Raw genomic sequence first — 16,911 nt, 5'->3', positions numbered from 1 at the left:
GAGAAGACAATAAACCCAGTGTCAGCTCTTCCACAAATTAAGTGTCCTGACCAGTGGAGTATCCACTAGCTCTTTTGGTGTCCATTTTACTGCCAGGATACAAGAGATTCCTTTTCCTGGGTAGAAAACAGAACAAAATTCTTAACTCAAAAGGTGTGGCAGACTGTGAAAACCCTTTTCAGTGCAGTTTCACTTGAATGTAAGAAATTTAGTTTCTCTCCATTACCCATAAATGTCAGATAATTTCATCCTAGTAAGGGATATGCTGAGGAGATGAACTGAATGAAAAATCAAAAGGAAGAATATTTTTAGTCTTATTTGTCGATTAAATAATTACTTATATCATGCGTGCTAATTACAGGCGTTGCAAAAATCTGACGAAGAATAAAATGAATTAGTTCAACAGGAGTTGCTGTCGGCTGCCATCTGCCCCTCGCCCTTCAGCCATCGAATAGCAGCAGCTGGGGGAGCAGGAGGAGCTGGTTCACTTGGTTTCTGCTTTGCCTCATCCCAGAGCAACCCCGGCGTTAAACCCACCGTGCCTTTCGCAAGGGGTCTCCTCCTTATCCAGGGACAGGAGCAAACATCCCACGGGGCCGGCACACGCGGTGCTCCCGCTCACATGCTCCTTTCTCCTCCCCACAAAGGCAGTCTGGGAGCCGGGGCATCCCGGCGGGGTGTAATCCTCCGTGCCGCAGCCCTGGTGCCTCTCAGACAGGGCTTCCCTGGCAGAGAGAACAAGCATGTGATGAGGCATCCGCCTGTGCGCCCCATGAAAGCGCCCCTGCCTTCGGGGAGTTTAATGAGAAATCCTCCGAGCCTGTTGAGAGCTGGTATTTCCTGGCTTGTGATGCGGCTCCATCACCATCCCCAGGCAAATCGCGCCCTGTACATCCCGCTTTCCTCCCCGCTGCCCTGCTGTGGAGCCGCGGAACACCCTCCCACAAGCACTGGGCGGGGGGACAAGAGGAAAGGGTTGCTTAGGGCGGGCAGGCAGCCTGGCCACGAGGGAAGAAGCAAGTTCTCCATCACACAAAGTCATTTCCCAAACTACAAAAAGCACAGCTGCCCGCTTTATGTCCAGAGCAGACGGGGGGGCCTGCCCAGGAGCAAGCGGGGTTCGCGTTGTGTTACATCTGAAACGCAGCATCGAACTATTAAACTTTAATAGCGCTAAAGAGGCTGGGGCATGCAACTCTTGATGAGCGCTCGTAATGGGCAAAGGGAAAAGCCTTTCAAGCCAGATTTATTTCTGCACCCTCGCATAGCTGCTGAGACGTGTCAGGGTTGCACGGCTCCACCGCCCTTCCGTCTGCCCTCTAGTGCCGGAGAGAAAAATTAAATGTCAGGAAAGGAGCCCGCAATTTCGTTCCTGAAATGCGCTGGATAAGTAGAAGAGGAGGGAGAAAACACTGTTTGTATCTGTATGCTTTGGTTTAGGTAAAGCATGCCGGGAAAAGTGGTGCCACAAGAGCCACTGTCAGCAGGATTTGTTGTGCCTTTTGGGAGCCAGACGTGACACTGCAGAGGGCGAGCTGGGGACAGGACACGGTGGTATTGCTTCTGCTGTTAAACTGGACCCAGACCTGACAAGAGCAGGAGACTCAGGGGTAAGGCAGGAGCTCACGGCCTCGTGCCACAGGTTGGGACAGGTGTATCTCCACCAAAGATGTGTCTGCTCCAGCCTCGCTGCTTCCTTTAGACTAAAACCTGACAAAGCTTCCAGACAGAATGTTTACACTGGGGAAGTGCCTGCTGTTGAACACTTCGAACCTCATTTAATTCACACTTGCTCTTAGTCTCTGCCTCTGAACACCACCTTGTCAGGCTGAGTCAGACCTGTTACCCTGACAACTCTCTCCCAAAAATGTGGTGGGAAAGGTGGCTGAGCTGAGGAGCACTCCCGGTGCCAGCGTTCACTTTTGTGTGCACCTGTACTTGACAGCATTTTGTTCAACAAAGTGTAAGGGAAAAGCCACGCTGCTGTAATTTCAGCAGCTTCTGTAAAACAGAGGAGCTGTCACCTACTTTTTGAGCTGCCAGCAGTAGGTGAGAGCTCCAGGACATCCCAGGTACAAACAGGAATGGGAGATGATGTGAAAGGGAGATGAAGGACTGGTCCAGGCTCAACAGGGCCGACTGATGCAGCCCGAGGATGATGCTGAGATCCCGGTAAACCAGTGTGTAGGGCTGGGACTCAGCTGCCCCTAGGTGACCAGTGCCAAGCCAGCCTAATGAGGACTAACAGGCTTGGCTACCAAATGGGAAAGAGGCCCACAGGAGGAGAGGCAGAGCTCTCCGAACCATGGAGCAATGTCACACTGGCCACGCCTCCCTTCAGACTGCAGTTTAGAAGGCCTAATGTCCTTCCTTGAGGCAACACACCAAATGGGGGTTCCTGACCAACTGCTCATCCCTCTGAAAAGACATTGCCTTGGGCTCCCTTCGAGTTGCCATGGGCACCAACAACATCCTGAAAATGCCATGTTACCCACAGTTCCCCCCCCACCTTTTCCTCCTCTGTACAGTCACAGAGGAAGAAATTAAGAAAAGTGATCAGAAGTAAGTTTTCCCTCTTGTCTTTGCTGCCTGACAAAACAAAGAGTTTTAAGCCACATCCTCCCTTTGAGACAGCAGGTTGTGATTATATACATTTTGCCTAACTACTCAATTTCAAAATGCTTATTCTTGTTTCTGATCTATTTCTCTTGTGCCTCCAAATCAGGATGTTTCAGAACTTTGACATGAATTTTTCAGTGTGTTACCCTCTCAGCTCGATGCTCTGCAAGGTGATGAGCTGTTCAGTGTCACACAGAAAGGAAAACTGATTTGAATTTCTGCTTCTCTCAGTCTGTTTATCTTTCAATTAGTTCCTGGTATCTGTCTACAAACAGGATTCCTGCTCATATAGGGCACAAGCAGTGCAAGGTGCCAGGAAAGTTCTCCAGGAAAGGCACATTTTGGTGTGCCTTGCCAAAAAGAGGATCCAGGGGGATCTGCAACTGAGGAGATGCAGGGTAGAACAGTAGAGCAGCTTCAGGTAAGATGCAAGGAGTGGGATGTGATGTTGCTACTGAAGAAAAGATAACAGGACAAATCCTACACTTAATCAGGGTCTGCTGTGGTCTTTCCTCCAAAATCAAAACTGGGGTTTCAGGAGGACATCAGTTGTCTTTCTTTTTTCTTCTGCTCCCTACTTTTCTCATGGACTTAAAATCTGACATAGACTCTGTAGGAAGAAACTATGGAAAATGGAAACTTCTTATTTCTTATATCTACCAGCTGCTGCAGGCTGGTAGAGGAGGGCATTCCAGGAAAGTTACGGCCCCCACAAAGCATGCTGTAAGCACAGTACGTGCTCACTGCTCCCTTTTCCAGCTAGTTGTGGGAAGCCCCAGCCTCCTTTTACATTTTCAGGTTGTGAAAATCATCATAATTCCACAGCTAAATGCCAAGACCTGAATTCACTTGAAAACACAGCACAAACAAGGTACGGGGGGGTTGTCTGAAGGTAGTGACACAGAGGTTAAAAACTGGAAGAGGACACAGAAAAGGCATCTGGTACAGGCAACCTTGGATGGAAAAGCTGGGGGACAGCACTTCTGAGGTTCATCTCTGCCCATCAGAGGTTGAAACTTAGCTTCACTTCAGTCACTCCTGTGATGCAGTTACACTTTACATGTTCTTTGTCAATAAACACGGTAGGATCACAGAAAACGAGGTTTCTGACATAATTTTCTCCTCTTTATGGAAACAGTTCTCAGGATGGTTGGACAACTCCCGGGTGCCATAAAGAGCAGTACAGGTACACACACGTGTGTGTGCTCCTTACACTTGCACAAGAACATTTCAGATGTGGTTCAGGCTGCTGCTTTTGACAGGAACAGTCACAGGATCGCACTGGAGGGTGCTGAGGGATAAGTCAGTGTTCTGTTTCCTCCCCATGAGATGGAGGCCCAGCTCCACCAGTGCTGTGCCAGGACAGCTGCCTGCACTGACCCCAGCCCAGCCAGTTCCCATTCATCACTAATCTGCCTGGCCAAAGGAGTGCCACAGCAGCCTGAGACTGATCCCCATCTCCTCAGTAAGCTGCTACATTCTAATGCCATCTCAGCCTGAAATAATGCTAAAGTCTTTGACCTGCTACGAGTTTAAGCCTTTTTTATATTATTTTAAAAAGAATCCTAGCCTCTTCTGGTTAACATCTTAGGAAAAAACTCTGAGAAAAAGCAGCTCAGGAGAGCAATGATGGAAGCCACAGGCTTTGCCTTCATGTCACACATGCAATTAAAAAGAGAAGAGAAGCTCCCTTCTCCCTCACCTACCACTCAATCTCCTTCCGTCCAGAGATAATGCGCCACTTTATTGAGCTTTAGTGAAGATGAGGAATCCACCTCTCCTGATGCTGCTCTGTAAGGGGAGGACCCAGGGGCTTCATGGGGAGGAAGACAGCACCAGAAACAGCTTGCTGAAAACTGTGCATGGCTGTGCCTCAGGTCACATGTCCAGCAGGAGCTGGGGGAGGGATGAAGGAGCAGGACCACCAAACTACACATTGGCTGGAAACACCAGAGACCTCTTGAGATCATCCAGTCCAACCCTCTGCCCAAGCAGTGTCAGCCAGAGCAGCTTCTCATTGATGGGTATTATCAGGTTTGAGTACATCCAAAAATGGATCCTCCACAACCTCTGGGGAACCTGATCCAGTGTTTGACCTTCCTCACCATAAAACAGCTTTTCCTTATATTTCGATGTACCTTCCTGTGTTTTGGTTTGTGTCCACTGCCTGTCATCCATTCTCTGGATACCCTGAGGAGATCCTGACTCCCCTCAGTACACAGAAAAGATCCCTCTGCAGTTTCTCTTCTCCAGGCTGGAGAGTCCCAGCTCAGCACTGGAGAAAAGATGAAGCAGGAATGATATAGGAGATGGCTGAAGAGCCAGTGACAGCTCCATGGGCAGGGTGAGGAGGATCTCATCAAAAGCAGGTGCCACTAAGCAGCTGCTGGTCTCACTGGTGGCACAAACATCACAGCCCAAACACAGCCTCTTCCCAGCCCAGCCCAGCCCAGTCTGCTCCAGTGAGGGCCCATGGGCACTGGCCTGAATTGTCCCAGGTGGGTGATGCACTGAGCCCACGTCTGACATGCAAGGAAAGGAAGGGGGACAATGGTGGATGTTCTTTTCTTACAGTGATGGCACTTGTGTTTTTCTTACAGCAACAGGGTCCTCCAGGGTTTTATTTCTCATGTTTGTGTTTGCAGCAACCATCCTACAGTTGCTGTGTGTAAATATGTCACCTGTCAAAGTGTTGCTTCTCCAGACAAGCCTTCCTGTCCCAAACTGAGCATGTGCCCAAGCTCCATGTCATGCCCTCTGCTGCTACAGCTCATGGTGAGGTGTTTGAGGGCACTGCCAGTCCAAGCTGCACCACGGGACCGGGCTGCCACAGCCTGTGTTTGCTCACAGCATGAGTGGTGAGTACTGCAGGGTTCTGACATGACCCACGGGGATAGATCCCCTCTTCCACTGCTTCCACCACCTCTGGTACCATCCTTGGTCAGGCCCTGCCTGTGACATCCTCCTACCCAAGCCAGCTCAGCTGCCTGCCTGCCCCTGCTCTTCAGCAAAGATGCTCCATTCCTCCAGCACAGTTCTGCCAACCTGTCCCAGGTGTGTTGAGTTAAACCCACTCTCCATTCATTGCCGCTGGTGTAGATTTGGGGTGAGGCCAAATCTCTGCTTCACAGCTTGGCACCCAGAGGAGCTGTTTGCTGCGGGTGCACTGGTCCCTGAAATTCCAGCAGTGAGGCCTGATGACTGCTCCACAGCTCCTCTGTGCTCCCAGCCATGCAAAACCACCCCGCAGCGCGGTCCCTGGTGACTCAGATGCTTCAGAGGCAGCACAGTGCATCAGCTGCTGCAGAGCAGCGCTGACAGACACACCAGGGAGAGGAACAGCCGAGAGGAGCCAAGGCACAGCCAGAGACTCCCGACGTGAGACGTGTTTATTTTTAGAGTGTTGTAGCACTGAGGATATGGAATGAACCGCTTCCCTCTCGTCACTCTGACGCCATCACCCGCTGCCCACGCACCCATTAAGTGGGTTATCAAAGCCCATCAGGCTCCCAGGGAGAGGGAAAGAACACAAAAAGGTCACGTCTCTCCTCCCGCCAATAAACAGCAGAATATGTACAGTGTTGTGGTATTTATTAATGGACTTGGGTTTAAAGTGCTGAAGGTGTCTTGGGCAAGACATCACCTCTCCTGCTGCACAGACCTCGAGGACCAGCTGTATGTCACCAGCCTCCCAAATCCATGGGAAAACCAGATCTACAGCACTTAGAGAGGCCTTTCCTCTTTCTCAGCTGATGAGCCACTCCCCATATCCTTGATTCTTCCCCGACCTGTCAGTATCCTTCCTTCTCATTTAGACATTGCTAAAATCACTGTGATCCCAGGTACCAACCCTCTTCTCAGATGCCTTCTCTGTCATTTTAATTTTCTCACCTGGCACGTCAAAATTTGCACTTTTCTGAGATGTTTGTGTCCTTTGTGTTGCCACAGTGTTTACAGGGATTCTCAAGGGATGTTGTTATCCTCACCTAACACGGGGAAGCAGTACAAACTCCCCATTCCCCATGCTAGTGAGAGATGAACAACGTGCTCAAGATGAAAAAGACCATCCCAGCCCTTTGCACCTCAGGGTCGCACTTTTCCCTCCTTTCCTTTTTTCCCTCCAGTTAGAGTCAATTCACTGATCCACAGTCCCCATTCTCCCCCAGACACCATCCTGTGTGTCCTTGCAGCACAGAGCTCCTCACTGGGAAGTTTCAGCCCATGCTGTTGCACATTTTCCTTCCCCCAACTTGCTTTTTTAAATTTCTGGCACCAACAAGGCACCTGCTGAAGTGGTGCCTCTCTGCTCTTCATCTGCCTCACCATCTGCCTGAGAGAGTGTGGGGCAGGGGGGGTTTCTGCAGAGATTTGTAGACTGAAGGCCAGAAAGAACCAGCATGATCTATATCTGTACATAATAAGTGCTGTAGACAACCAGGCAGCAGTGCCCACAGCAAGTCCTCCATCACTCCGTGCTCTATCCCTAACCAGTGCAGACCCAGCTTTCCTGCCTTTTTTTTTTTTCTTGAGTGACACTAATTAAAATATTTTTTTGTACTATGAAAATATATAACTACACGGGGAGAGGACAGCTAAGGTTTGGAAATCTTAAAGACCAGATTTGGGAAGACCACAGTCTTGTGAGAAGAGCAGTTATTCAGGCACAAGTACACAAACGTAGCATTTTAAGCTTGCACAGTTTAATTAGAAAATAATTCCATTCCATAAAATATATTGACATTCCTAAATGGTTTTTTTTCAGTGAATATCAACACCTGTCCCCTCAGGGAGAGCTAAAATACCCAGGACCTGTGCTGTGCTGGAACTCATCCCTGGCATAAACCCAAAGCTGTGTGATGGGAACCTCCTGCTGATGCCTGCCCAAACACTGTTGGGAGAAGCTATAAGCACCAAGGCAGCAGGAACAGATTCCACCAGGGCATCCAGCCCCTGACTCAGGTCACCCCAAAGACACTCTATCCTGGGGTGCTGTGCCTCCATAAGCACAGATGCAGCTTTCTTCCTGCCACCAAAAAGCTCTCATTTCACCCAACCTGAAAACATCATCACCATTCCTCAGCCTCAGGAGACTGAAGAACCTAAAACCCCTCAACCTAGATGGAAGCCTGCTATGCTCTATTCCCAGCCAAGGTGTACACAACAACAGAGGGGTATTTGCCCAATCCTAGCTCTGCGTGGTGTCCCACAAGTCTGCATTTTAATCCCACCTTGCAGGAGCACTGCCAGATGCAGGGAGGAGTGAAGCCTCCTCTTCCCACAGCCATAGCCAGTAGATTCTTATTTGGCTCTGTCAATAAGCTTGCCCTGACTAGCTCAAGACAAATCTCCCAGCAAGTCTTCTCAAAAACCTAATTATAGCCCTGATCACCAACAATAACATTAGCCTGTAAAGTTCTGGGAATTCCCTCCTTGGTGTCAGAAAATACCCAAAGCTGCAGCCCAGCAGCACAGGCCTAACCTTTACCCCAGAGCCTGAGGTGGGGTTTGAGGGGGGTGGTTTAATCCACCTGTTACCTGACTGAATAAAGGGCAAGAGAAACTAAGGGATGCAAACTCACTTTAAATGTGCACGAAAGCATTTATTTTCTTTGTTTTTGTTAAAACAATCAAGGAATTGGTGCTTTGTTTTTAAAACATCACTAAAGCTTCCCCAGCACTGGCTAACTCTCCAGCAAAAGACAGCGTGATGCATGATGTTCATTTAGGTATCTACACATGAGAAAATACTGCAGGCACCTCTCTGAAGCAAAAAGCCGTTTTGTGGACTGTTTCACAAAGGGCTTCAGCATCTCCCTGTGTGGAACTGACATTGTGTGGGCGGTTCACTTGGGCCACCCGGGGACAGAAACACCAAGAAACAACATGTTGAGCTCTCCACTGCGAGCTGGTGGGAGAAGGCTGGTGTGCCAGGCTGCCAGGAAATTTCTGTCCGAGGATATCTGTGAAATTGGACAATCTCTTAAGTACTGTAAAATATAAAGAGGATCCTACAAATCTTTATCTGCAGATTTCTTGCTTAGTGAAAACCACATTACTTATGGTCAAAGAGAATTGACACTGCTAATTCAGTATTTAATGCCACATCTTAGTAATTTTAAGACTTAATGTACTCTTAAATAGCATAGTAATATGCTATCTATGGCAAATCCCTTTTTCCAACGATGGATTTAAGTATGAGTAGAGTGGTTGAGAGACACTTAGTTGATTTAGCAACACTGGTGACTAATTCTTTTGAGAGACACTCCCCTAAAAGGATGCTGCTTTCTCTCCAGACCTCTGGGCTGAGACTCACAGTCACCAGAAGGCAATGTGCAGTAATCAGCCCCACGTGTGTTCTTTGTCTCTGTCAAATACAAGCTTATCACAGGTTAGAGATGCGCACAGGCCAGCAGGGCCATGATGTTATCAGCATCATGGAGACATGGAGGGATGGCTCCTGTGACTGGAGTTTGAATAGAAGGATAGAGGCTTTTTAGGAAGGACAGGCAAGGGATATGAGGAGGGGGTGTTGCCCTCTATGTCAATGTTGGAGTGCCTGGAGCTTTGCCTGGGGATGGAGGAGAGCTCATGGGTCAGGGTTAAAGGGAGGGCAGGGGCAGGTAACCCCTATAAGGGGGGGTTTGCTACAGGCTGCTCCAACAGAAGACCAAGCAAATGAGGCCCTCTACAGATAGGTAGGAGCAGCCTCACAAGCCCTGCTCCTCATGGGGGACTTCTACCACCCCAGTACCTGCTGGAGGGGCAACATGGCAGGGCATAAGCAATCCAAGAGGTTCCTGAAGGAGCACAAGTCCATTGGAGCTGATGAGCTGCATCTGTGGGACCTACGGGAACTGTTGGATAAAGTGGTTAAGCCACTCTCTGTCATATTGGGGAAGTCATGGCAGTCTGGGGAAGTTCCAGCTGAATGGAAAAGGGGAAACACAACCCCATTTTTTAAAAGGAAAAAAAAGGAAGACTGGGAAACTACATGCCAGTCAATCTCACCTTGGCACCTGGCCAGATCATGGAGCAGATTCTTCTGGAAATTATGCTAAGGCACATGGAAAATAATAAGGTGTCTAGTAAGTCAACAGGGTTTCACTAAGCACAAATCATGCCTGAAAAATGCAATTGTCTTCTAAGATGGAGTTGGTGGATATCCACCACAGCACTGGTGGATAATGGAAGAGCAACTGATGTCATCTACCTGGATTTGTGCAGAGCATTTGACACTCTCCCACACGACATCCTGTGTGCAGACAGGCTGAAAGAACTGGGGTTGTTCAGCCTGGAGAAGAGAAGGCTTCAGGGAGACCTTAGAGCACCTTTCAGTACCTAAAGGGGGTCTACAGGAAAGATGGGGAGCGACTCTTCATCAGGGAGTGTAGTGATAGGATAAGGGTAACAGTCTTAAACTGGAAGAGGGCAGATCTAGGTTAGATATTAGGAAGGGTAATGTGAAGGTAATGAGTTACTGGAACACACATTTACTGTGAGGATAATGAGCTACTGGAACGCCCAGAGAAGTTGTGGCTGCTCCATCCCTGGAAGTGTTCAAGGCCAGGCTGGATGTGGCTTTGGGCAGCCTGGGCTGGTGAAAGATGTTCCTACCCATGGCAGGGGTTTGGAACAAGATGGTCTTTAAGGTCCCTCCCAACCCCAATCCATTCCATGATGCTGTGGCTGAGGTAGCTCTGCCCACTTTTGCACAGTCCAGTGCTGGGAGGACGGAACAGCAGATGCATCCAGATGATTTACTTTGAACAGAGCAGCTGAGCCACATCCAGATGACTAAGTTCAGATAAACTGAGCCATCAGATGCCCACTTCAGACAAGTTTAGAATGGTGTGCTGGTTTCAGCTGGGGTGGAGTTAATTTTCTTCACAGTTGCTAGTATAGGGCTGTGTTTTGGATTTGTGCTGAACATGGGTTGATAACATGGAAATGTTTTTGTTATTGCTGAGCAGGGCTCACACAGAGCCAAGGCCTTTTCTGCTTTTCATATGGCCGTGCTGGTGAGGAGGCTGGGGGTGCCTGGGAGGGTGGGAGGAGACAGAGCTGGGACAGGTGACCCCAAATGACCAAAGGGACCTTCCAGACCATGTGGCATCATGCTCAGTATATAAAGTGGGGGGAAGAAGGAGGAAGGGGGAAAGTTTGGAGTGATGGGGTTTGTCTTCAGAAGTCACGGCTGCATGTGATGGAGCCCTGCCCTCCTGGGAATGGCTGAACATCTGCCTGCTGGGGGAAGCAGTCAATTAGTTCCTTGGTTTTGCTTTGCTTGTGTGTGGTGTTTGTTTAAGCTGTTAAATTGTCCTTATCTCAACCCATGAGTTTTCCAGCTTTCACCCTCCTTATTCTCTCCCCATTCCCGCTAGTGGGGAGTGAGCAAGTGGCTGTGTGGGGCTGGGTAGATCACTGGGGTTAAACCACAACAAATGGCTACACTGCATTTGTCAATGGTTTAATGCACTAGAAGTGTACTTATAAGGCAGGGCTAATTTCCTAGTCCTTGAAGAAGAACACTTTGGGAAAGCAACTGCTCCATCTAGCAAAGTATTCTCGGATGCAGTCAAAAAGGCGTTCAGAGCATTAGTTTACTATGATACAGCTTTGGCGAAGAGTCACTCTTCAGGTTGCAGAGACATGGTCTTTGGTTTTTATAACTCATACAGCTGAAATAAGTGCCAAAACACTGACAACATCATAAATCATGTTGTACAAGTTCTCGGCTTTTTTTCTCTTTGACCAGATTAAATAGCAGCTGCAATGCAAACCAGAACTACAACACTATTTTTTATGAAGTGAATTGTAAAATTCCAACAGGGAATGATCCTCTTACTTGAATGCCAGCAAAGCATTTCACTTGAGCCAGCTCTGTCTGGGAGAGACATTCCAAATAAATGTACCATATTGGTGCCAGCAGGGCTGGGCTGGTGGGGCCAGGGCAACCAGCCAGGCTGTGCAGCCTCCCTCCATCGCTGGCCATGGCCCTGCTGGCACACGGGGCTGTACAGAGCACCAAAACCCTCCTCACCCTCCTAATTCTGAGGAGCTGTAGCTTTATTCAGCTTTTCCCCGACTGTCCCTTCCTTTGCTCCTGCTCATTCCTAGTTCAGACTCCCTCCCCATACCCTAGAGGAGCAGAGAGAAGGGCCAGGATGGTTGGCTGAAGTTGGACAAGGGAGGAGGCTGGGAACAGGGTAAGGTCAGGACAACACTGGACTAGACTGCTTGGGAAGGTAGTTTCCATTGTGGAAACAAAATGAACACAACAAATAATCTGTCTGGCATTAAGGGAACAAAAGGAAGGCAACAGATTCATTTTCTGAAGGCCTTTCTAGACTTCATTCCCTATTATACTGAGCAATCCATACTTTCAAAAATTTACTGTCTCATAATAGCAGCCACTGGGTACTAGAAAAAACCCAAACAACAAGTAATTATCAACCCAGAGGAGCAGTGATCAGGGTTATAAGCAGCCTCTTTGTCTCGCTTCAGACTTTGTCAAGTATTACACAACCTCTTAGGGGAAGCAAAATTCTGAAATTTTTCATGTCTCCAGTTACGCAAAGGCGAAAGGCAACTAGAATAATTCTCCTTTACATGGAAAAGTTCTGGAAGGCAGACTGCAGCTCAAGTACTGGCTCCAGTTTTGGGCCAATAAAAACAACAAACTGGAGCCAGTCCAGAAGAGATCACCAAGGTGGTTGGAGCTGGAGCACTCGCCCTGGGCAGGGAGGCTGAGGGAGCTGGTGCTGGTCAGCACTGAGGTGGGATTACTTTGGGGAAACTTACCTACCCATACCTGTGGGGAGCTATCTGGGAAACAGAGCTGGGATCTGCACTGCAGGACAGAGGGAGAACAAGAGGAAACAGGCACAAGGGTTTAAGGAAAAAATCTTTCCCCAAAAGGGCAGTCAAACATCAGAGCAGATTGCCCAGAGAGGTTGTGCAGTCTCCATCCTTGGAGACTTTCAAAGCCCAGATGGACCATCCCCTAAGAAACAAGCTCTGATCCTCCTTTGAGCAAGATGTTGAACCAAAGACCTCAGAATCAATATTCTGAGTTCGAAGGGACTCACAAGGAGCATCAAGTCCATCTCTCAGTGAAATGCCCATGAGGGGATTGAAACCACTTCTTTGGCATTATTAGCACCATGTACCTCATGAGATCCCTTCAGATCAGAACTGCTCTGTGTTTCTATAGTTTGTGCTGAATGGGGAAATGTTTAATAACAAATAGAAGACCATTCTATGAGTTGCAGCCATCTCCTAACAAAGACTGTCATTGAGGTTGTTAAAAACCTGCTACATGTTTTTATATTACTAAATACTGTATCACTTGGTCATTTGCATATATGAAATGGAGTTCACAGCTCAAGCCTTTGAGCTACAGGTGTCTACACAAGCTGTGTAAATGTGTGCCTTCATACTTCAACAGAGCTGAAGAGCTACTTGAGCACATCCAAGACACAGAATCAAAATTCAGCTGATCAAGATGCAGAAGAACAGCTCTCCAGGCTCCATTGCTTATTGATCCAATCTCCATGGACCAAGCAGACAATTCAATTTGTGTACATCTGTAAGCTGAGTCCCAACCACTGCCTGGTAATCTGTAACTTAATTTCTGTGTATTATATACACGTCCCTTTCTCTTTTATGCTGTATTAGCAGACAACAGCCTGACACAACCCCCCATTTAAGAGCTTACAAGTCAAATGTAGTGTCATTTGCTTGGGGAGTTTTCACCATGCTGAGCTCAGTCTGTCTTGGCAGTTGTGGGCAAGGGATGGGAAGACAACTGTAAGAAGCAGAGGAGACCAACACTACTTTATACATCTGAATGGGGAAATGTCTTGCACACATGGTGCCCAAGGCTCCATGGAGCATGAGAAATCCCCAAGTCATCTGGCTCAGCCTGCTGTTCTCTTCCTGGTCCACAGGAATTTTTAAATCACCACTTCTCAGAGAAATGGAATCAAGTCAGAAAACATTTAGATGTCCCTGGAAATGCTGCCAAACACCTGAAGGTGTCTGTGGATCAGGTGAGGCTGTCTCTGTTGAGAATTAGTATCTCCACAAATGGAGACATCCTCTCTAGGCAACTTGCACCAGTGTTCAATTATCCTTAGAAAAAAAACAAAGGGGTTTCTTCTGCCTGAACAGAATTCCCTGTTCCAGTTTGTGCACAGTCTCTTGTCCTGTCACTGAGCACCACTGGGAAGAATAGGTCTCCGTCACCTTTCCTCCCCCCATCAGGTATTTGTACACAGGACAAGATCTCCCTGAGCTGTCTCTTTTCCAGGATGAGCAGTCCCAGCTCTCACACTCTCCTTGTGTGACAGATGCTCCAAATGCCTTAATCATCTTCACAGTCCATCACTGCACTCACTCCAATGTGTCCATGAATTTTTTTGGACAGGGGAGCCAGATGCTGGACCCAGCAGCCCAGGTGTGGCCTCACCAGTGCTGAGCAGAGGAGAAGGATCACTGTCCCCTGACCTGCTGGCAATGCTCTGAGGGCTGCCCAGGATGCCACTGGTCTTCTGTACTCTAAGGGCACATTGCTGTCTCACGTCCAACTTGCTGCCCACCCAGTGCCCCCAGATCCTATTCTACAAAGCAGTTTTTCCAGCTGTTTTCCACCACCCCAGCTTGTATGTGGGGTTGTTCCTGCACCAGGAGGTGCAGGATTTGGCATTTCCCTTTGCTGGATTTTGTAAGATTTCCGTTGGCCCATTTCTCCAGCCTTGTCGAGGTCACCAAGTCTACAACATCCAACAAAACCAATCTTTGATAAACATGGCCAGCAACACAGTAGATGATCAGCAACTCACCCCTTTGCAGTTAAAGAGCAACCCTCAATAGAAATTACAGCTTGAAGTTACAGGAAAAGGGGATTGTACACCTGATTTCAGGCAATTCTACGTAATTTGATGCAGAAACAAAGTAGTGACTTTTCCCACCAAATCAGTGCTAATGTCTGCTGCATCCTGGGTTGTCAGAACCACTGAGACAGCAGCACCTGCTGAGGCTGACCAGTGAAGCATGAGGTGTGCTGCCTGCATGAGGTGTATTGCCAAGTCCAGCTCTGCTGTACTTCCCTGCCTTCCTGTTCCAGAACCACTTGTGGTACCTATATCACCTTCTCCATGTCAGAACTAAAAAAGAGTTCCACAGAGCATTTCTTGCCTTTTTTTTTTAATTTTCAAACTCAGTGTACATTAGATCCGGCACATAACTTCCATGTGTCCAACCAATGTGACTGCCTTCAGATTTCCTAGGCTGGGATGAAAGCATGGATCAACAGTCAGGACGGCAGCCAGCCCGGATGAGCTTCTGTCTCCATGGGAATCACTAGTTCAAATGACAAGCAAAATACAAAGGTTTATCTGAAACGGATTTTGCTACCAAGGAAGCATTTGTTTGGCACTTCAAGCAGTAAAATCCACTGAGAAAATCACTCTAGCAAATCTGTCACTTCAGTGTCCACTGTCTGAATCAACAGGTCACTCCAGCACTTACTTGCCATGGCTTCAAGGCAGGAATCCTCCCTCAGCACCAGCATGAGTCATCCCAGAGGAGATGGACGTGTTGCCAGTATGTAGGAAGGACACAGACTCCAGCAAACATTGAAATGAAGAAAATATCAGACAAATACCATAAACCCAGCAACAACTGTAAATATTCAAAGACAGAGCATACTTTTTTGAATTTATTGTATACATTGTAGTTTTGGACATGTACCTAGATAATCCTCCTCCGAGTACCAAATTTGCTTTAATGAGTGGGACAAAACATAAAACTCCAGCAAACTGAAATGCTTCAAAATGCTGAGTCTATTGTATTTCTGAAAACAGGTGCAACTCTTCGGAGCAGGGATCTGCCACCTACCACAAGCGATGCAGCTCCCAAGAAGAGAGAGCACTGAATCATTAGAGATGAAAAGGAGAATATACCACGAGAAGGAAAATTATTACTATAAATTTTACACAGCCCATTTCTAAAGGCGAACAAGAGCCTTGAGTAAGAGACTGTATAGGTCAGGCCAGCCACAGACACCACAATCCCAAGAAGTTCCATTTAGGAAAAAGGCCTTCTCCCCCCACCCCAAGTTTATTTAACTGCCCACCTCTGTTCCCATCATAAAGTGCATCCTGCTACCCTCCTGCTGAAGAGGCACCAGCTGCCTCCCACCCCACACAGGGCTGGCTTGTCAGAGCTGCAAGCCGCTGCCGTGCAGAGCTGTCTTCACTCCATGCTGACACCATAAACCCGAGCTAAGTACATTGGAGTCAGAGACAAAAGAGCAAAAGTGGTGAAAGTTTCTGGTATGAGCCACAGCCTATGAACTGTGTGTTCCTGGAAAAGACCCCAGAGCCTTGGAGGTGACAGGCTGGACCTGCTGAATCTCACTCATGCTTCTACCTGGGCTGACATCTCAAACTGCACGGAGAGCGTGCATGTGACTTTGTTTTGGAAGACATTAGACACATTTCATTTTATCAGTAATTCCACCCATGTAGACTTCTTAGATCTGCCCAGCTTTGGCATGTTTTGCAACTCTAAATCCTTACATTTATCCCTCCTTCCTCAGAGCACCCTTAGCCACGGTAGATTTACTGCTCTGCAGATGCCGTCTGCCTCCAGCAAATGGGATGTGAAGCCATCAGGCTGCAAGGATGGCTTCCACACCCTACGTGCGTAACACAAGCACACAGAGAGCAATTTGCTCCTCAAACTGATGGGAATTTAAGAAAAATTAGGGAGTGATATTTATCTTTGACTCCCTTCCCCAGCATATACCCACCCCTTTTGCCCTCCATTTTGCAAAATAGTGAACTGTTCCCAAACCAGTTGTGACAAGATGCACAGAGACCTTTAATGTATCATGAGAGAGATCTAAGATTTAGCACATCTACAGCTTGTACATAATAGCCAAAAACACTAAAGAAGAAACTGGACCTTTTCTCCTCTCCATTGTGAGAAAAAAGCTCAAAAATGACCAAACTTGATGACTGGAGCCACATAGACTGGAGGGAGCAAGGCAACATCTAAGCCAAGATTTTTGCCTTCCATTTATCATAAGCCAATTGTACCAACAGTCAGTTTACTTTGGCTGATTGTAATACAGTGTTCCTGCCAGGACCATCACCACGCCAGTCTTATCTGGGCATCAACTGTACTCCTGTTCCTTTTTCCACTCTACTGCTGGTACAACAGCTTCTGACCTATTCCAGACCCTCCTCTTTCTTGGTACTTTTCAGACCATCAAGGGTGCAGATG

The sequence above is a fragment of the Corvus kubaryi genome, unplaced genomic scaffold (assembly GCF_017639235.1).
Source record: "Corvus kubaryi isolate FWS band 111438036 unplaced genomic scaffold, C.kubaryi_AGA036_p1.0 37398, whole genome shotgun sequence".
NCBI classification, from domain to species: Eukaryota; Metazoa; Chordata; class Aves; order Passeriformes; family Corvidae; genus Corvus; species Corvus kubaryi.
Note: the sequence above shows the minus strand (reverse complement) of the source record.